General features: G+C 38.8%; 1 pseudogene; it reads right to left on the reverse strand.

Moving 5' to 3' along the window:
* Nucleotides 1-642: 642 nt before the first annotated feature.
* Nucleotides 643-1,257, reverse strand: LOC107531065 (serine/arginine-rich splicing factor 2 pseudogene; annotated as a pseudogene).
* Nucleotides 1,258-22,541: the final 21,284 nt, after the last annotated feature.

Consider the following 22,541-nt stretch of genomic DNA (forward strand, 5'->3'; position numbering starts at 1 on the left):
TTTTTAATAAACTGGATAGCCATTTGTTTCTGCACCGCACATAACCCTTACATAGGGGCAATCAGGGTAAAACATGAACTAGCCAAGCATTGCACTCTGTGAGACACCATCTTAACAGCTAGCCAGCATTACTCAATTGCTATACAAGTATATCTAGTGCACAAAAATACATAAGAGCTTAGAACTGTTTGACAAATAATCCTTTAAAAATAAATTTTTTCCATCTGAAATATTTTTATACAAATGCAGGTCCAGATTAGCATTTAGATCCACAGGTGAATTGCACACGTAAATAAATTTACAGTAATTTTAGTAGGTCTTTATTTTTACAAGAATGATGGCAATGGTGAGTCAATCACTAGACATTGAAATTTCACCTCAAATACCCCAACCAATAATAACTTGAAGCTGTCCACCTCACTAACTTAGAAGATATTTTAGTGACAGCAACAAAATACCACAGAAAATGAAGTTTACCACTTGAAGCAAAATTAAAACCAGTAACACTTAGACATGTTAAAGAAGAAGGTTTTCAGCAGCCAGTAGCTTGTTCCAAGGACTCTGATTCAGTGGTTCCCCCCTCCCCCTCCCCCTCCCCCTCCCCCAGGCCTGAGTCATATTACTTGCTAATGACTCATTGTCCTAATAGGGCCCCGCTCCTTCGTCCTCAGGGGACTCGAAGGGATTCTTGGGAGGTGATCTGGCCTTTTCTTTTGGTGGAAGGCTTCTGGATCCCATCCTGGATGTTAATGAGGAAGATCCGAACAGCCAAGAGAACTTGGACTTGAAACAACTGGTATATGTGGATTTAGCGGTTGATGGCGATGTATTAGGAAAGCGAGGTAGAGACTTCTCAAGGCTGTAGAGATATGTGCCCTGACACTGGCACTGGCTGTGCCCCACTGGGCTGCGGCTCCGACGTTCGTACCCGTGGGCAGGATTGTCCCCACGGCTGCCGCAGTGCAGGTCTGGAAGGCGATCGTGGCGCGCCATGTGCACCCGCAGCACGTGGCCATCCAGCACGACCTCGTCTAGGGCATCAATGGCATCTTCGGCGTGGCGCCGGTCGTGGAAGCGAACAAAAGCAAAGCCCCGAGATTTTTTAGTGAAGCGGTCCCGGGGGATGTACACGTCGCCGATCTCTCCGTACTTCTGGAAGATGCACCACAGGCTGTTGGTTGTGGTGCTGAGGTTCAGGTTGTCCACCTTAACAGAGGTCATGCCCGACACGTTGAGAGGAGGGCACCGGTAACTCATGGCCTGTGCTGTTTCAGCTTCGGCCCCGCACGCTGAGCGCCGAGAAACTGACAATCTCGGAAGGTGGCAAGTATGGAACGTTTTTTTTGTTTCCTACTCTTTGTTTCAGTGCCTTCCACGCAGGCGCATGGGTGCCTTAGCAACAACAGAATGTTCTGCACGGCCCCGCCTGTCTCCAGAGCTGAGAGCACGTGAAACACAGCTCAATAGAATTTTTTTTTTTTTTAAAGAGAATGTTCGTAGACTATCATTTTGTGACTTTTCCAGTATAGAGCTAAACATCCAGTTGTAATTATGGATAAAAGTATGTACATATAGATACAGTTATATAACTTAAAATACATTGCAGTACTGGTCATATAGGCTAGAAACATTGTGTACTTAGAGTCAAAAGCAAACAGAATGCGCAAACAAATCATGAACAGGTAGGCTAAGCACTAATACTAACAGGCAAAAGAGAGGTTGACAGCTCCCAGCAAGGCTTGAATTGTAATCAGAAACTCAATATGGGTCCCTTCTGCTTGAAAAAAATAAGTAACTGGAGTCAAAGGTGTCATGATCTGTGATTCTAAATTATATAACTGAATATAATGCAGATGGTTTGAATTTACTTCTCATTAATTGACCCAATATACTATCTGATGGAGTAAGTTCACTTGATGTCACTTTCATTTTTAAAAAATTGTTTTCAGGATTAATAATTATATTTCATCAAATTGTTGACATCTCTTCTGATGTATCATGTCCATTGGACTCCAATAAATTACCTTGACGATAGAGAATAACAAATAACATTTTATTAAGTATTTCACACCTTCAATGAACATTTTGTGCTCTTTGCAAGCCACAGCGTCTTCTGCACATAATTAATATGTGCTCTGGTTATGTGCTGTTGCATAACAACCTACATCAAAACTTAGTGGCTGAGACTAATGATTTATCATTATTTTATCTCACAATTCTAAGCCACAGGAATTAAGACAGGTGACAGACAGTAGGGCTTCTTCTCCATTATATCAGCTGAATTAGCTAGGTGACAGATGGCTCCTCTGGAACTTCTGGGTGTCAGCTGATTCCCATTCATAACCCCCTTTTCCAGAGCCACTTCATGTCATTAGCCTGGCAGATTTCTAGTGTAAAGGCAGATTTCTCACATAGCTGCTTAGGTTTATAGGAGACCACAGGAGAAGCACGAGTCCTCTTAAAGTCTAGACCCAGGCCATTATACTGTATCAATTCTGCATCACTTCTAGGATATTCCACTAGTCAAAGTAACCATAGGCCAGATCAGGTTCAAAGGGAGGGATAAAAGAATCTCTCAGAGTGTGAAGGATCTACAACCATCTTTATTCTACCATAGTCATTCCTCTGGACAGATACTATTTACATTCTCACATGAAAAAATACATTCATCCCCATCCAAGACTACCAAAATCTTGTCCTCTTATGGCAATGTATGAACACCTGGGACCTTATTTAAATTAGGTCTAGGTACAAAACAGATGCTTCACGTATAGTTCCTTGAGTTTTATTCCTCTTAATCAGAAGTCCTATGGTTATCTGTCTTCCTCACATCTAACATATAATATTGAGACAGTTATAGGATAGCCATGAGTGAAAATTCTATTCAAGAGGAGGAATAGTCCATAGTAATTCTAAAATTCAATTGGGCACATGCTTCCAGGTTGTTGGTTAGGGCCCAGTCTCATTCCATGCATCACCAATTGGTCCTCTGCTATCATAGTTCAGCCTTCTGAGTCATCCCGTCTTCCTTAAAATAATGGTCCATGTGTTGCCGATTAGCTTTCTTAGTGTTCTTCCTGTGTGCAAAGGTTGAGGGTACCAAAACTTCTAATCTTAAACTGTTTCTTTCCCTTTTAGTCTGAACTCATGGTGCTTCTAATAGCACAAATTCTCTCTGTCTGGCTTTCAGGTTGCTTATGAGTCTTATTCCGGTGTTCACTTCATTAAACAAAATACACACCCACACTTCTTTCCATGACAAGCTCTACCTTGGGCCACCTGTGAGTTTGATGTGGGTTGCCTAGCAAAGAGAATTAGTGAAGAATGCTCTGAAGTCTTCTTGAGATCTTAAAAAGGATCACATAGCTACACCCTTTACTTGTTTACCCTGAGACTGCATTTTACTGTCCAGGTTTTGTTCTTTGCTCTGAGGCCATTGTTTATCTTTGAATCTTGTTAAAAATAAAGGAAACCATTTAAAATGGAGTCAGGAAGCCCTGAAGGGGGTGCTCTCATGCACTGCCACCCAGACCCCAAACAGTAGAACAAATAGCAGGAGGAAAGAAGAATTTCTCCTTGCCCAGCAAAACATCTCAATTGTCACCTAAACCTGTTTAGCTGGTTGTCTTCAGGTTTGGGCTCCTGGTTACAGCCCAGCCAATGAGAAACTGCCACACTCAGCCAATGAGTAGCCATTACCACCCTGAACTCTTCCAAAACAGCACCTCTGAGCTTCATCTTTTTCCCTTACAAAAGCAACCTCTTTCCTCTGTTCTTTGGACTTGTCCATGTCTCCATAGTCGGATTGTCCCAAATTGCCATTCCTTTGCCATTCCCAAATAAACCCATTTTTTCTGGTAAAACAACTGGCCCTTTTGCTTTTAAGGTTAACAATCTTTTCTTGGCTAGAAAGGTGGTTGTGGCCACCCTATTATTTTGTATACATTCTGTTCTAAAACTGAACAATTCCTTCTTTAATTCATTTCTGTCTTCTCATATATTATCAGAGGCATTTAAAGAAATCAATTAAAGTATTCTTTCTAGATATCTCCTTAACCAGATGTATGCATTTATTAGGTACACTTGCTATTTTCTGCAACGCTCCAAGTGATAGTTTTGCTAATCGTTTGTAGTACATAACTTAGGTGTCTATTTATCTATGTACTTATTTAATTTCTTTCAGTTCTTTCAGATTTTAACAGAATTATGTCATGGCCTACTAAGGGACACAAAATATGCATTTTTTAGTTTTTTAAGCTCTTTGATTACTTTCTCAATGAAAAGGATTTTAGCTCTTATTTACATGAATTCTTTTAAGAGAAATTATTCCAAGGTAAATGTGAATTGACGGATATTTTGTACCAATTAACAAAATACATGGCATACATGTTAAAAATTATATGGCCTTTTATCCATTCAAAGAACTCTATGCCTTTGTATTATAGTTTCATGAGAACAAGTCATATATTCATCATGAATATCAAGTTTGATTTATATCAGAGAGGAGAGAGCATTGAATCAACTTTTGAGGACTTAGTCACCTATCCTGGCTCCACTACAAATAAGCCACAATACTTCATAAAGTCAACTCCTGGGCTTAGGTTATAATATCTCTTAAATGAGGAAGTTAGACCAGTTGATCTTTGTGCTCTACCCCAGCTATAAACACCACTTACACAAATTGTTGAAGTGTTCATTTTAAAACTTTGACAATAATTTAAACAAATTATTAAAACATAATTATATTATAATACTAAAAGTTTTTTTCAAAATGATAGTTTGCAGGCTGCATTGGACTCAATTCTATGGAAAAAATTATTTTTTGACTTACCATTTAAAATGATCATTTTTATTTTATCCATTTTGAGTTTATTTTTGTGTATGGTGTGAGTTGGTGGTCTAGTTTCATTTTTTTGCATGTACCTGTTTCCCCAACACCATTTGTTGAAGAGATTGTCTTTATTCCATTGTCTGTTCTTGCCTCCTTTGTCAAATATTAATTGAGTGTAATGGCTTGGGTCAATTTCTGGAAACAGTATGGAGTTTCCTCAAAAAATTAAATATGAAACTACCATTTGACCCAGTGATCCCACTTCTAGGAATATAGCCAAAGAAATCAGAAACACTGATCAGAAACAACTTATGCACCCCTATGTTCATAGCAGCACAATTTACAATAGGTAAGATCTGGAAACAGCCCAAGTGCCCATCAGTAGATGAGTGGATAAAAAAGCTGTGGGACATTTACACCATAGAGTACTATGCAGCTGTGAAAAAGGATATCTTATCCTTTGGGACAGCAGTGATGGACCTGGAGAGTATTATGATAAGTGAAATAAGCCAGTCAGAGAAAGACAAGTACCACATGATCTCACTCATGTGTGGAATCTAATGAACAAAATAAACTGATGAACAAAATTGATCCAGAGATACAGAAGCATGGAACAGACTGAGGAATCTCAGAGGGAAGGTGGGGGTGGGGGAGTGGGTGGGGGGAGATTAATCAAAGACCTTATATGCATAACCCATGGGCACAGATAATAGTATGGGGAAGGCCTGGTGTTGGGGCAGATGCAGGGGAGGAAAAAGGGGGATACCTGCAATACTTTCAACAATAAAGATAAATAAAATAATCACTACATGAGTTGGATCAAGAATAACTTCAGGAACTTTAGAGATTTATTATTTAAGGAACTTATCCCTGATTTGAAAATTAGGAAACATGTGATTCTGTTTTACTTTTTCCTTTCACTGTCAGTGATTTAGGGCAATAATTCTTCACAAATCTTTTTATTATTATTATTTTTTAAATATATCTTTATTGATTTCAGAGAGAGGAAAGGAGAGGGAGAGACAGAGATAGAAACATCAATGATGAGAGTCACTGATTGGCTAGCCCGCAACCCGGGCCTGTGCCCTGACCGGGAATTGAACCCCGATCGCCTGGATCCTAGGTCGACGCTCAACCGCTGAGCCAAGCCCGGCCGGGCAATTCTTCACAAATCTTCACTCCTGTTGTGATAAGGAGGGCCGTGTATGTTGTGAGGTAACTTGAGAATTTCTAAGTATGGCATCAGCTTTGTCCTTGCAACTCAAATAATTTGAAGTCGCATGGAAACTTCTCTTCATGGAGTTTATCTTCCTTGCTCAATATTCCTATTTCTTTATCTTCCACAAACAGTTGTAGACTTACTACTGTGTGTACAGACCCGTTCTAGATGCCATATGTTTCTTAGTTTATTTTCTACATGAAAAGATGAAAATGAATTGGTTAACTAGACTCTGTGGCTGCCCTAAAGCTCTTTACTTGATATAAGGGGTAGGAAACCTGAACCACCCATAGAATGCTGTGCTATACACTGTAGGTATCTTCACAAGTAGGTATGTCTTCTGAGAGGAAATGTGCTGATCCATATGTACAAGTAACTGACTTTAGAGTTGTGAACCAGAATTATAGAATTAATAGACTCTGAGTTTATTAACTAATAAGTGAGATAGCCTAGAAACACAATATGTAATCCTGGGAAATGGTGACCACTCAAGGTCTTTTGACTTTATAATCCTGTGTGAGCGGCCTGTCAAACTTCCCCAGTCAAAGCTCCCATACCATGTAGTCCTGCTATCATCCTCAAACTGCAATATGTGACATAAACTGCATGGAAGATATTGTCTTGGGGCATGGCTATAATTTACTTGAGTACAGACTCTCCAGTCCTGAAACAACTGTAAGTCTCACAATGGAGTAGTATTCAGCCTTAAAAAAGAAGGAAATCCTGCCATTAGTGACAACATGGATGAACCTGGAGGACATTATGTTAAGTGAAATAAACCAGTTACAGAGGGACAAATAATTGTATTCCATTTATGTAAGCTATCTAAAATAATGAAACTCATAGAAGCAGAGAATGGAACGATGGTTGCTACAGACTGAGGAAAGGGGAGAAATGGGAGGTTAACAGGTATAAGTTTTCAGTTATGCAAGGTGAATAAGTTTTAGAGATCTGCAGTACAACATAGTGCCTATAGTTAACAAGACTTTTTACATTTAGAAATATGTATTGTACATTTAGAAATATATTAACAGGGTAGATCTCATGTTAAGTTTTCTTATCATGTAATAAAATGGAACAAAACAAAAAAACAAAAGAGATGTAAAGAAACTTGTAGGTTATGGATATGTCTATCTTTACCTTGATTGTGGAGATGGTTTCATGGCTGTATGCATATGTACCAACTCATCAAATTATATATATTAAGCATGTATTAAATATATATGAAGTATGTACATTTTAATGTACCCATCAAATATGTACAATTATACATAAATATAAATATAAATTTCTATATAAATATAAATTGTATACATTAAATATGTTCAGTTATACCTTAATAAAGCTGTTTAGAAAACAAACAAACCTCATAGACCCAGACAACAGTATAGTGGTTACCAGAGGGAAGGGAGGTAGGGGAAGTAAGGGATACTTAGTGTCATCCCAATAAATTTAATTTTTAAAAAAGGATGGTTGGTGTTCAGAGATAAGCAAGAGCAACAGCATGAAGTTTTTATCACCTCAAGAGCTGAAGGGCAAGAGGTGGAAAAAGTGTTCCCAAATTTGTGAGAATTAGCATCTTGGAAGTAGGCTTGCCCAGTGGAAGAGCTAGTCATCGAGGGATTCAGAAATTGCCCATCACGTGGCTCTGGAGAAGAGAAGGAATGGAGGAGATATCCCCCAACCTTTCTCCCCCTCACTTGTATCCAATTAATATTCCTCTTTGGCTAAACTCAAAGTGAAGCCAGGAGAGATTGGGAGATGCAGTGTGAATGAGGCAGTCTCCCAAGGCACAGAATAATTAGAGAAGTGCAGAAAATGAAGCAGAATGTGTGAACAAACTGAGAATGGGTAGCAAATCCTGTATATTAGTCCTAGAATTATGAATACCTTGAGTCAGGCATGTAGCTATTTTACACTACATATCTACAATAAGAGGCTATAAGTAACTTCTTATGTTTCTCTGCTTGATAAAATAAGTGCTTCATTTTGCAAGAGGAGTCTTTCAGAGTATTTTTGTTCTTGCTTTGATTTCCCTCCCTTGAAGTCCCGACTGTGTTTATGTAGTTTTATTTTAACTGTCTACCCCATAAGTCAACTGTGTGTATGGTTTTATTTTAAAGAGTTAAGTGAAGAAAATTTTCATGTCGAATCTGATGAGTGCCATTATAATAATGCAATCTCGAGGTTCTTCTCAATCTTTTTTTTTTAAAATTGGGGTGGTGACATTGGTTTGCAAAACCATACAAGTTTCAAGTGTACAACTCAATAAAACATCATCTTCAAACTTCATCCTGTGCCCATCACCCCAAGCAAAGTCTCTTTTTCACCCCCATTGCCCCCCCCTTTGCCCGCCTCCACCTACCCCCAGCCCACATTCCCTCTGACTGTCACCACACTGTTGCCTGTGTCTATGTGTTATGTATATATTCTTTGGCTACTCCCTTCACCTTCTGTCATCCAGTCCCCCCTCCCCCTCCCCCTCCCCTCTGACAGCTGTCAGTCTGTCCCATGCATCCGTGCCTCTTTTCTATTTTGTTCATCGGTTTATTTTGTTCATTAGATTCCACATATAGGTGAGATCATACGGTACTTGTCTGTCTTTGCCTTCTCAGTCCTTTGCGAATCCGGATTCTTTTCTGGTTTGTACTTTGTAAGTTAATCCTCCTGTTGAAATGAATGTAGGCCTTGCTTTATGGAATCCTATTGGTGACCAAGATGAATTTGCTCATTCATCAGGGTCAGCTCCTTGGCCGGCGTTGATTTTGGTCCTGTGTACCTTAATTTTGTACTGCAATTTATGACTTAGTCTGTCATCATCTCTCAGGAGCTTTACTGGAAAGAAATATAAATCTCATCCACTAAGGCAGAAAAATAGGTTGAATTTAATGTTCCTTATGTTGTCCTACTTCTCTTTTCGTGAGAACTAGATATAAAGCAAAAACTTGAGTCATAATTTAGTTCATAGTGTGATCAAAATAGCATGGAGCTGACATCTGCATTTTTAGGCCTGATTCAACAATCAGTGATGTGATTATGGGCAAAGTATCATTACTCTTCTATGTCTCAGATGCTGCGTCAATAAAATATGAGAATCGAACTGCTTTATATTTAATATTACATTCAGTTTCTAATATTCTTAATCGGGAAGTGAACTAAAATTTACTGAAGGCTTTTTCTTTAGTCAATACTCTGTAGTATGAACATTGAAAAAAAATAAAGCAGGCGACATTGCATTATAAAATGCTTTTATTTCCAGAGAGAAGGTTGTTGACTCCTGTTCAAACACTGTGCTCTTACCTGATTTAAAAATTAATAAATAAAGCATGCTGAGCCATAGAAGTCATCAAACTTGTGATATTTCCTTTCCTGGACTGAAAAGTAGTTTCTTAAAATTTGTTCATGCTCCCAGGTTAGCTGAACCAAGTCAATTTATTAACTCTTTCTGCTAAGCACCAACATTTAATCGCAGTGACTGTGATGATCATGTCTTGAGTTTGACTGATGCCTTCATTGTAAATGATGGTGTAAATATTCACCAAAAGTTCAGGAATGATGAAAAGAAACTTTTGTGCCACTTGGCATCAAAAGATCTTGAAAGCAGATCAAATAGTGTGATCAGGGAAAAATGGCAACAAGAAAGGAAAGAGAATGGAGAATGAGAGAGAAGAGATCCTCATGAAAGCAGTTGGATTCTTCCTTTTTAAAATAAATTGATTTGAAAGAAAAAAAACCCTAGCCCATTATATTTAACTCTTCCCCCCATTTTCCTGATTACTTAGAACTATTAAGGTTACATTAACAAAATTTAAACACTAATATTCTTTTTCAGTATGCATTTCTCATTGAAAGGATCTTCTTTGGTCATAAAGTATTTTATGTATTTCAGAAACAAACCTAAATCACAGCCAGGCTTGGCCATTTGAAATTGACCCTAATAAATTATCATAGAATTTAGTCTGGAGGGTGATTTCAAACTCAATTTTGCTTTCTTCAACTCCTCATTTCCATTAATAAACTTCCTAAGTGCTATGGGGCATGTCTCCCTAGAATCTTTACAAAATTTTAATTTATTTCTTTATATTCTTGGCGAGTTTATTATTAGAACCAAGCTCTCCCATGGGGAAGGAGAATAGCACATTAGTTATAATGAAAGGGCTAAGATCAGTAGCCCTTTCTTATTTTGGGAGGTTAATAATTCTCAAACCCCATGGGCTTTCCTCAATCCCTCCCCAAATGGATGAATGAGAAATTAAGCAATATTGGAGGATCTTGGACTTTCCTTTCCTAAAGAAGCTGTAGAACACTTTCAGTGTTCAAGGGAAGTAAAATACAGGAGGAAAAGGGATTGGTGAGGAATGGTGAAGGGGAGGAAAGAAGAACCAGGCAATCTTAATTTACCCAATATTATATTTTTTTAAATTGAGGAGTTTATTTTGTGTTCTAAGACAGATAGTCAACTGCAACTCTAAGTCCTTGGAAAGCAAAGGCTCCTCTCTTTATTACAGTTTCTGTAGATAATAACTTGTAGAGTCTTACGTAAATAAGAACTCCCTGAATATGTTATGATGAATAATGGAGGCATGCTAATCACATAATCTCAAAAGTTCCATATTCTAACTATATTTTTAAAGACTATGAATGATATAAAGGCATTGCTCTGATTTTTAAAATCATATTTTGGGCCTAATATGATGTTTGAGCTACCATTAGTTTATAGCACTTGGATTACTAAATATAATAGCATGTTACTGAGCTCTATAAGAAGACAGGCCCTCTAGACCTTTGTAACAGTGTTTCTCAACCTTTAATGTATTTAAAAATCACCCAGGGCACCTGTTTTTTCCTTTTTTTGGGTTTTTTTTAATCCTCACCTGAGGATATGTTTTTAGAGAGAGGGAGAGAGAGAGGAACATCAATGTGAGAGAGAAACATCCATCAGTTGCCTCCTGTGCACACCCCAAGTGGGGGTGGAACACATAACCTAGGTGTATGCCCTGGCCCGGAATCAAACCTGCAACATTCTGGAGCATGGATGACAGTGCTGGTTTTTCTATATTTTAGAAAATCTTTAAATTTTCTTTTCCTGTGATAAGAACTTTCAAGATTTACTCTAATAACTTTCAAATGCACAATAGAGTATTTGAACCTATAGCCTCCGTGCCATACATTACAACCCAATGACTTATTTATTACTAAAGCTTGTACTTTAGTTATAAAGATCGTACCTTTGACCCCTTCACCCATTTCACCCCCTTCTACCCCAGAACCACCAATCTGTTCTCTCTATATATGAGCTTGGGCTTTGGGGTGTGTGAGTGTGTGTCTGTGTGTGTGTGTTTAAGATTCCACATTTAAGTGAGATCATAGGGTATTCGTCTTTCTCTGTCTGACTTATTTCACTTAGTATAACACCCTCAAGCTTTATACATGTTGTTGCAAATGGCAAGATTTCATTATTTTTTTTATGGCCAAATAAAATTACATTGTATATATACAGGCACACCTTGAAGATATTGTGGGTTCAGTTCCACACCAATGAAATAAAGCAAATATAGCAATAAAGCAAGTCGTAATTTTTTTGGTTTTCCAGTGCATATAAAAATTTACGATTGCATTATAGTCTATTAAGTATTCAATAGCATACATCTAAAAAAAACAATGTACATGCCTAAATTAAAAAACACTTTATTGCTAAAAAATTCTAACCATTATCTTAGCCTTCAGCTAGTCATAATCTTTTTTGCTGGTAGAGGCTCTTATCTTTAGTTTGTGAAAAAACAAACAGAAACAAAACAAAAACAAAACCTCACAGTATATGTGAGGCACAGTAAAGTGAAGCTTAATAAAATGAGGTATGCCTGCATTCCACAATTTCATTATCCATTTATCCACTGATGGACATTTAGGTTGTTTCCATATATTGGTTATTGTAGATAACACTACAATGAACATGGAGGCGCATATTTTTTTCTGCAATAGCGTTTTTGCCTTTCTTCAGATAAACATCCAGAAGTAGAATTCCTGGCTTGTATATCTATACGTACTTTTTTTGAGGAACCTCCACACTATTTTCTATAGTGGCTGTGCCAATTTACATTCCCACCAATAGTGCCAAAGTATTCTCTTTTCTCCACAACCTCACCAACACTTATTGTTTGCTGATAATCATTCTGACAAGTGTAAGGTAGTATCCCATTGTCGATCTGATTTGCATTACCCTGGTGATTAATGATGTTGAGCATCTTTTCATGTACCTGTTGGCCATCTGTATGTCTTCTTTGGAAAAATGTCTATTCAGTTATTCTGCCCATTTGTAATTGGATTTTTTTTTCTTTTTTGCTATTGAGTTGTGCCAGGGAACTTGTTAAAATGCGGATTCTAATTGAGTAGATTTTTCTTATTTTTATTTTTTAGGCTTTATTGTTGAAAGTACTACAGATGTCCCCTTTCCCCCCCGATTGATCCCCACCACCTCTCATCTACCCCACCCTCAGGCCTTCCCCATACCAATGTCTGTGTCCCTGGGTTATGCTTAAAGTATATAAGTTCTTTGATTAATCTCTCCCTCCCACCCCTCCCCCCTCCCCCCTCCCCACCTTCCCTCTGAGATCCCTCAGTCTGTTCCATGCTTCTATGTCTCTGGATCTATTTTTGTTCATCAGTTTATTTTGTTTATTACATTCCACATATAAGTGAGATCATGTGGCACTTGTCCTTCCCTGCCTGGCTTATTTCGCTTAGTTTAATATTCTGTGGGTCCCTTCATGCTGTCCCAAAGGGTAAGAGATCCTTCTTCTTTATAGCTGCATAGTATTCCACGGTGTGAATGTCCCACAGCTTTTTTATCCGCTCATCTGCTGATGGGCACTTGGGCTGTTTCCAGATCTCAGCTATTGTAAATTGCGCTGCTATGAACATGGGGTGCATAAGTTCTTTGTGATTGGTGTTTGGGGTTCCTTAGGATATATTCCTAGCAGTGGGATCACTGAGTCAAATGGCAGGTCAATTTTTAATCTTTTGAGGAACTTCCATCCTGCTTTCCACAGTGGCTGCCCCAGTCTGCATTCCCACCAGCAGTGCACTAGGGTCACCTTTCTCCACACCCTCGTCAGCACTTATAGTTTGTTGATGGAGCCATTCTGACAGGTGTGAAGTGATACCTCATTGTGGTTTTAATTTGCATCTCTGATGATTAGTGACTTTGAGCATTTTTTCATGTCTCTTAGCCATCTGTATGTCCTCTCTGGAGAAGTGTCTATTCAGGTCCTTTGTTTATTTTTTAATTGGATTGTCTTCCTTTTTTTAAGTTGTATAAGTTCCTTATATATTTTGGCTATTAACCCTTTATCAGATGTGTCATTGGCGAATATGTTCTCCCATACCATGGGCTTCCTTTACGTTTTGATGATGGTTTCTTTTGCTGTGCAGAAGCTTTTTATTTTAATATAGTCCCATTTCTTTATTTTCTTCTTTGTTTCTCTTGCCCCAGGAGTTGTATTGGAAAAATACTGCTATGAGAGATGTCTGAGATTTTGCTACCTACGTATTCTTCTAGGATTTTTATGGTTTCACGACTTACATTTAAGTCTCTTGTCCATTTTGAGTTTATTCTTGTGTATGGTATAAGTTGGTGGTCTACTTTTATTTTTTTGCATGTACCTGCCCAATTTTCCCAACAACACTTATTGAAGAGACTGTCTTTACTCCATTGTATGTTCTTGCCTCCTTTGTCAAATATTAATTGAGCATAATGGCCTGGGTCAATTTCTGGATTCTCTGCTCTGTTCCATTGATATATATGTCTGTTCTTGTCTATATGTCTATGCCAATACCAGGCTATTTTGATTACAGTGGCTTTGTAGTATAACTTGATATCTGGTATTGTGATCCCCCTAACTTTGTTCTTCTTTCTTAAGACAGCCATGGCTATTCGGGATCTTTTTTCATTCTGTATAAATTTTTGGAGTGTTTGTTCTAGACCAGTGAAATATGCTGTTGTTACTTTAATAGGGATTGCATTGAATTTATAGATTGCTTTGGGTATTGTGGACATTTTAATGTTAATTCTTCCCATCCAGGAACACAGTATATTCTTCCACTTGTTTATATCTTCCTCTATCTCTTTCTGCAACATCCTATTGTTTTCCAAGTACAGATCTTTTACATTCTTGGTTATGTTTATTCCTAAGTATCTTAATTTTTTAGTTGCAGTGGTAAATGGGATTTTTTTTTAGTTTCTCCCTGTGAGAGTACATTATTGGTGAATAAAAATGCCATCAATTTATGGGTGTTAATTTTGTATCCTGCTAACATGCCGAATTCATTTATTAAATCTAGTAGTCCCTTGGTGGAGTCTTTAGGATTTTCTATGTATAATATCATGTCATATGCAAATAGTGAATTTTACTTCCTCCTTTGCAATTTGGATGCCTTTTATGTTTCCTTCTTGTCTGATGGGTGTGGCTAGGACTTCCAGTACTATGTTGAATAAGAGTGGTGAAAGTGGACACCCCTGTCTTGTTCCTGTTCTTAGGGGAAATGGTTTTAGTTTTTGCCCATTGAGTATGATGTTGGCTGTAGGTGTGTCTTATATGGCCTTTATTATGTTGAGGTATGATCCCTCTATTCCCAGTTTGCTGAGAGTTTTTATCAAAAATGAGTGTTGGATTTTATTGAATGTTTTTCTGCATCTATTGATAGGATCATGTGATTTTTGTCTTTCAATTTGTTTATATGTATCACATTTATTGATTTGCCGATAATCTACCAGCTTTGAATCCCTGGAGTAAATCCCACTCGGTTGCAGTGTATGATCTTTTTAATGTATTGGCTGGATCCAGTTTGCTAATATTTTGTTGAGGATTTTAGCATCTATGTTCATCAGGAATATTGGCCTGTCATTCTTTTTCTCTGTAGTGTCTTTATCTGGTTTTGGAATTAGGCTAATGGCCTGGTAAAAAGAGCTTGGAAGTGATCCTTCCTCGAATTTTTTGGAATAGGAGGATAGGTGTTAATTCTTCTTTGAATGTTTGGTAAAAGTCCCCTGTGAAGCCATCTGGGTCAGGGCTTTTGTGTGCTGGGAGCCCTTTGATTACTGCTTCCACTTCATCAGCAGTTATCAGCCTATTCAGGTTTTCTGACTCTTCGTGATTGAGTGTTGGGAGGTTGTATTTTTCTAGGAATTTTTCCATTTCATCTAGGTTGTCCAGTTTGGTGGTGTATTGTTGTTCATAGTATTTTCTTGCAACCCTTTTTATTTCACCTGTTTCATTTCTGATTTTGTTCATTTGGTTTCTCTCTCTTTGTTTCTTGATGAGTCTGGCTAAACGTTCATCAATCTTGTTTATCTTTTCAGAGAACAAGCTCTTGGTTTCATTGATCTTTTTTAGTTTTTTTAGTCTCTATGCCACTTATTTCTGCTCTGATCTTTATTATTTCCTTCCTGCTACTTACCCTGGGCTTTTCTTGTTGTTCTCTTTCTAAGTTTTTAATTTGTATGGTTAGAGAGTCCATTAAAAATTTTTTCTTGTTTTTTGAGTTAGGCCTGTAGTGCTATGAACTTCCCTCTCAGGACTGCTTTCATTGTGTCCCATAGATTTGAGTTGTTGTGTGTTTATTTTCATTTGTTTCAAGGAAGTTTTTGATTTCTTTCTTCATCTCTTTGGTAACCCATTCATTGTTTATAAACATGATATTTAGTCTCCATGTGTTTGAATGTTTTTTGTTTTTATTGTAGTTGATATCTAATTTCATTCCCTTGGGGTGAGAGAAGTTGCTTGATATGCTTTCAATCTTCTTGAACTTGTAGAGACTTATTTTGTGTCCTGTCATGTGGTCTATCTTTGAGAATGTCCCATGTGCACTTGAGAAGAATGTATATTATGCAGCTTTGGGATGGAATGTTCTGTAAGTGTCAATTAAATCCATCTGATCTAGTGTGTCATTTAGGGTCACTGTTTCCTTGTTGATTTTTTGTCTAGAAGACCTATCCAGTGGAGTCTGTGCAGTGTTCATGTCCCCTAGTATGACTGTATTGCTGTCTTTCTCTCCCTTAAAGTCCTCTAGATTTTTTTATATAAATTGAAGTGCTCCTATATTGAGTGCATATATGTTTATTAGGGTTATATCCTCTTGTTGGGTCAGTCCCTTTAGTATTATATAGTGACCTTTCTTGTCTCTCCTTATGGTCTTGATTTTGAAGTTTATTTTGTCTGATACCAGTATTGCTACACCAGCTCTTTTTAAAATTTCCATTTGCATGGAAAATTGTTTTTCATCCCTTCACTCTCTTTATGTGTGAGCCTTTTGTTCTGAGGTGGGTCTCTTGTAGAGAGCATATATTTGGGTTATGTTTTCTTAACTGTTCACCAACCTATGTCTTTTTATTGGAACATTTAATCCATTTACAATTAAGGTTATTATTGATACTTATCTATTGCCATTTTAATTTTTTGTGCCTATATTTCTCCCTCTCTCTACTTCTAATGATAGCAGTTCCTTTAACATTTCCTGCAATGATGGTTTGGTGGTGATAAACTCCTTTAGCCTTTTTTTTTTATCTGGGAAGCTCCTTATTTCACCATCTGTTTAGAATGATAGCCTTGCTAGATAGAGTAGTCTTGGTTTCAGATCCTTGTTTTGCATTACCTTCAATACTTCATGCCATTCCCTTCTGGCCTGTAGCGTTTCTGATGAGAAGTCAGCTGACAGCTTTATGGGGGCTCCTTTGTAGGTAACCGATTGCTTTTCTCTAGCTTCCTTTAAGACTCTCTCTCTTTATCTTGAATTCTTGGCATTTTAATTATGATGTGACTGGGCATGGGCCTCTTTGGATTCTTCTTGCTTGGGACTCTCTGTGCCTCCTAAACTTGTGTGAATTTGTCCTTGACCAGATTTGGGAAGTTTTCTGCTATTATTTCTTTAAACAGGTTCTCTAACCCTTGCTTATTTTCAACCTCCTCTGGTACTCCTATAATACGAATATTTTTACATTTCATGCTGTCCCACAGATCCCTTATACTGTCCTCCAATTTTTTTAATTGTTTTTTCTTTTTGGGTCTCTGATTGAGTCACTTTTTCTACCCTGTCTTCTAATTCGCTGCTCCGATACTGGGCTTCCGCTAATCTGCTGTTTATTTGTTCCAATTCTTTATTTCTGCTATGTTATTCTTAATTTCCTTCATAGTTTCCATATCTTTTTAATGCTGTTGAGCATCCTCACAATCAGCATTCTGAACTCTATATTTGATAGATTGCTTATCTCCATTTCATTTAACTCTTTTTCTGGAGACTTCTCTTGTTCTTTCATTTGGGGCTTGTTTTTTGTCTCTCCATTTTGGCTGCCTGTTTGGGTTTATTTCTATGAATTCAGTAGATCTGCTAGGACTCTCAGTCTTTTTGGAGGGTCTCTGGTGCACACCAGTGTCTGAGGCAGTTTGTTACTTGCCTTGTGTACTCTGTTTGGAGCTTTCAACAACCCTCAGCCTGAGGTCACCTCTCTTGGGGCTGGGTATGGTTGGACAGGATGAAGATGTACACCAAAATCTGCTTTTCCAAGGCCCAGGTCCAGAAGCAGATCAGGCACAGACTAAAGGCTCTCTGAGGTCTGCCTCTGCCTGTAGGCTGATTAATCTGATTCTCTTAATGAGCCTCAGGCTGTAGAAACTACATAGGGTGGGGAAGCTGGTTGTTATCAGTCTCTTAATGAGCCTCAGGCTGTAGAAACTCCAGGGGGCAGGGCAATTTCTTTCCCCCTCAGGCAAAAGCAGCAAATTTTGTGCCAGAGAAAAATGTCTGGGGGAATGACTTGGCACAGGAATCCAGATGGGTGCCTTCTGATCTCACTGTCCAGAGCCCACCACTGTAGATTTTCCTCACACAGCTCCAGTCCACTCTGCCCTCCTTCTGCTGGAGCCCAAGGTGAGTGGCTGCGCACAAAACTTTGTGTGTTGGCTTTCTCAGAGGGCGCCTGCATTTCCAGCCATCTCTCCCTGGCAGACAGAAACCCTGCTACTTTTCACAGCCAGATGTTATGTGGGCACCTTTCTCAGTTCTGGTGCTCTGGGCTGGGGAGCCCCGCCTGGGGTTTAGACCCCAGAGTCCTCAGTGGGAACCCCCACAGCTGAGATCTCCCTCTGGCCCTTCCGCTGCTGCCTGTGGGAGCCCAGCCAGCCCTCTAGCATCCGCACTTCCTACCCGTCTCTGTGTGGTCTCCCCTTTGCCTCCTTGGTTATGAGGGTGCTCTCCAGCTCGTTTTCAGTGGCAGCTGGTTATTCAGGATGGTTTTTCTATATTTTAGTTGTAATTCCAGTTTGGTCCCAAGAGAGTATCAGTGTAGTTTCCACTGAGTCCGCCACCATCTTTAATTGCCTCTGATTGAGTAGTTTTGAGTGGGGCCACATACCCTGTAGCAGGGTTTCTGTCTGCCAGCATATAAAAATATATGCTCCCAGGTGAGATTAATAACGTTGCATGTGCAAACACCCTTAGAGTAATAAAGGGTTATTGCTTAGGCAGATAAAGTCAACCAGATCAGGATTTGAATCAAAGCTTATCTATTTATTTACATTTTATTTTGACAAATTTAATTTATGTTTCTATGTTTTAGTTTCCTCATCTGTACAACTGAAATAAAAGTACCTCTCTGATGGCAATATTGTGACTATTAAAATACTTTTAAATATTGTGGGCACTAAATAAAATACTTAGATCCTGTATGTATGTATGTTTGAATGTATGTATGTATGTCCTTATTGTGACTAGTATGTGGTAAGTTCCTTTTAAATGGTAGTTACTTTTATTTTTAGGTAAAATATCTGTTTATATTTACCATAGCTTTCTGTCTACATCTTAGGATGCCACATAGTATGGAGAGTTAATTTATTTTCTTCTGATAGGATTTCAGACCTTATAATATATTCATTTTTATTCTGTTATCTAAAGCAAAGAACATAGAAGTACTAGAAAAGGGTAGAAATTCCTCCTAAAATGGATGAGAGCCATTGAAGCAGTCAGCTCTCAGGAAATGGTCTGCTTTTATCCTATCAAATGGCATTAAGCTTGTCAGATTAAAACAAGTGCAGGGACATAGCAAAGATGGAAAAATGCTGATGCCAAGAAGGTACAATTGGGCATAATAATAATATAATAATAATAATAATAATAATAAATTGTTTTAAAGAAGAACACTACAAAAACCTAGAGGCTGAATTGTTAGTGAAATCATCCTGTGTCAGTTTGGATAATTAGAGGAATGCTCACTATTTCCTGTAGCAATGTGCTCTGGCAGCCAGTGTTTTGTTTTTTCTTCTTCTTCTGTTTGCTTTATCTTTTCAAATCTCATAGCTCCCTCCTGTGTTTACAGAGGGACTAGACTTTTTTTTTCCTTTCCTCAGGCTATGCTGTATCTGCTCATCTGGTCCACAGACTGCACCTGGGGAACTCATTGTATGCATTTCCCAGTCTTCAAGTGGAAATGACAATATTTTATAGTCTCTGACATGTGGCAGGAGAACACTGGGAACGTATTTTCAGAAATAAAGTGCCAATAGTTATTCACAGTAAAGTGTGTATCTACTCATTTCTCTCTGTTTCTTTTTAAATCTGTTTTCAGTTATAAAATTACTTGTGTCAGTAATATGATTTTATTTGCTTATTTGGAAGCTGTTGACATAGAGTCTGCAATCTATCCCTAAAAATAATTCATCACACATCTTTCAGGTGGTTATGTGCGTTTGTTATACAAAATACCACAGGTGTGAGGGGAGCCAAAGACCCATTTTCTCCTTCCTTTCTGACTTGGTCAATAATATTTATGTCTTAAGTGTACTAAAAGTCTTTCACAGGTAGTTTTTATCCCTCCCAACCTTGCTCTGACTAGGAATTCTCCCTCTTGCGTCCATTTCCTCCCATGTATCTTGGCCTATTGCATCTTTTAGGAAGTGCTTGGATGTAAAGACCGCAGTCATTGTCCCTGCCAGCCCATCCTGAAAGGTCTATGGCAGGCATGAATAGGACCATTTATGAGCTGTCATTAAGTAGCACCAGGCAGGAGTGACCTTGACCCTGGAGATACCAAAGCATCTACAATTACAAAAGAGGAAATAGGAATACTGGAAGCAAGGCCAAAGGAATCAGTGATCTGTTGTAGGGAAACAGAATTTGTCACTCCAAGATATGTCTCTTTGGGGATATTGATTATTTTATGGTGGTTAACTTCAAGAAATAGCAGACAGGTAAGAAGCTCTTAAAACCAAGTAGGGGTTACCCTTTATAAAATAAATTTACATTTATAAGGGAAATCTCCACTTGGTATGTCCCCTTCTGTACCAGGAAGAGGGGGATGACTTTATCTCCTGAAATTCTTATCAGTGCAGAAGACAAATTTAATCTGCATAAGAACCTTACCCTTGTTTGCTGTGCTTTTCCTGGCAACCTCCCATAACTGAGGCCCCACCCTCAACATCTTTAGTCTTCAGCTGAAGATGGTATTTAATGTGGTGGCTATAGGCATTTGGGGGAGTTACTTAGTTTTCCTGGGTCTCTGCCATGTATACAGCTTATTAAACTTTTGTTTTTCTTCTGTTAATCTGTGTTTGATTATAGGGATGTGTCAGCGAAGAGCCCAGAAAGGTAGAGGGAAAATTATTTTGCTTCTCCTACATTATTCTTTCTGGAACAGTCTTTGTTAAGGGTGATATTTATTTCCTTTGCCTGTTGCAGGCTTTTGGATTTTGTAAAATGTGTGGAATTCACTTACTAATGTTGCTAGTGAATTTATGAGATGAATTTGAAGTCTAATTTTTCTTGGTATCTGTATTAATTTCCTAGGCTGACATAAAAAATTATCACAAACTTGGTGGCTTGAAACAACAGCAATTTTGTCTTTCATAACTCCGAAGACCACAAGTCTAAAATCAAGTTGTTGGCACAGTTGGTTCTTTCTGGAAGCTCCGAGAAACCATCTCTTTCTTGGTTTCTGATGGTTTCCTGAAATCCTTGGTGTCCCTTAGTTTGTGGCAGCAAAGGCTTGTGTATCTCATTCTGTTGCTGGTGGAAGTGGGGTTCTTGCAGTGTTGTGAGAAAAAAGCATTTCCTGGGACCCACAAGGGAGGATAAGGTCTGGTGGTAATATTTATTTGTGATGCAAAATCAAAAGGATGCCACCCCTATGTCCCATCCCTGTCTGTCCCACCATGGAAAATCAGGGCCAGAAATAGGCAAATGTCCAGAGATTCTGTGCCATATTAAAGCTTAGTTCAGTCCAGCACTTGGAGAGCTTAACTTGTGTTCCCAGATGCAATCTATTGCTTTGCTGCTGTTTCCAGCCTCCCATCTGGAATCTGCATTTGGAGTCCACAAGGCCATTGGCCGTGAGGCTGCTAGGGCCACATGGCTACTATGGAGAGAACAGGCGAGTGCGTGGGGCGAGTGTGGGTCACAAGCAAGAGGGAGCTTCTTTGTTCCCCTGAGGTTCTAACCAGGAGCTTTTTCAGTAATAATCAATCAAGTTTTTGTGGGCTTCAGATGAGTCCAATGATCCCTCTCCCAGGTTAGACTGACAGGCCTCTATGGTCAGGTACCTCCCCTGAGCCATTTTGACTTCTGTTACCCATGTCCCTATCTCCCCCTGCTCCCCCAACAATCCAGGAGTGTGGGAGGGAGGGTTGTTAATCCTTGGCGGGGCAATGCTATAATCAATCCCCTGGAGTGTGTGGGAAGCTATAGCTTCCTGGTGAAGCAAACAAACCTCTGCTTCCCAGCTGAGCATGCTCAACAATGTCTAATTCTCCTGCTCTTTTCTTCATCAATAATTAGCCAACGATGGTAACAACTCTACATCTTCACATGACATTCTTCTCTGTCCTCAATCGTTGTTCAAATCTACCTCTCTTTGTCTTATGAAGACATAAATAATTGAATTTAGCACCTACTCTAAAATCCAGGATGATTTTATCTCAAGTTGTTTTTTTTAAAATATATCTTTATTGATTTCAGAGAGAGAAAGGGAGAGGGAGAGAGATAGAAACATCAGTGATGAGAGAGTTGTCACTGATCGGCTGCCTCCTGCATGCCCCACACTAGGGATTGAGCCCGCAACCCGGGCATGTGCCCTGACCGGGAATCGAACCGCAATCTCCTGGATCCTAGGTCGATGCTCAATCGCTGAACCATGCCCGGCCGGGCTGTCTCAAGATTATTACAGTTAAAGACTTTATTTTCAAGTAAGGTTGTTACCAGCAAGACGACAAGAACTTGGTTCTTGTTTTCTTGAAGGAAAGATTTCAATCAAGAGACCAAGTGTAGCAAAGCAAGCAATTATTTATTGGCTGCAGTGAAAACACACTCAGGACAGTGAAACAAGGAAGGGTTCAGCATAGAAGAAACAACAGGAGAGCCCAGGCGGGGCTGCTTTGGCTCACTGGGAGGGAAGTCAGAGAAAAGAGGGCCGTGGAGAGTTTCAGGGGATTAGCCTGGGACGAGCTGCTG

The sequence above is a fragment of the Miniopterus natalensis genome, chromosome X (genome assembly GCF_054644295.1).
Source record: "Miniopterus natalensis isolate mMinNat1 chromosome X, mMinNat1.hap1, whole genome shotgun sequence".
Classification (NCBI taxonomy): domain Eukaryota; kingdom Metazoa; phylum Chordata; class Mammalia; order Chiroptera; family Miniopteridae; genus Miniopterus; species Miniopterus natalensis.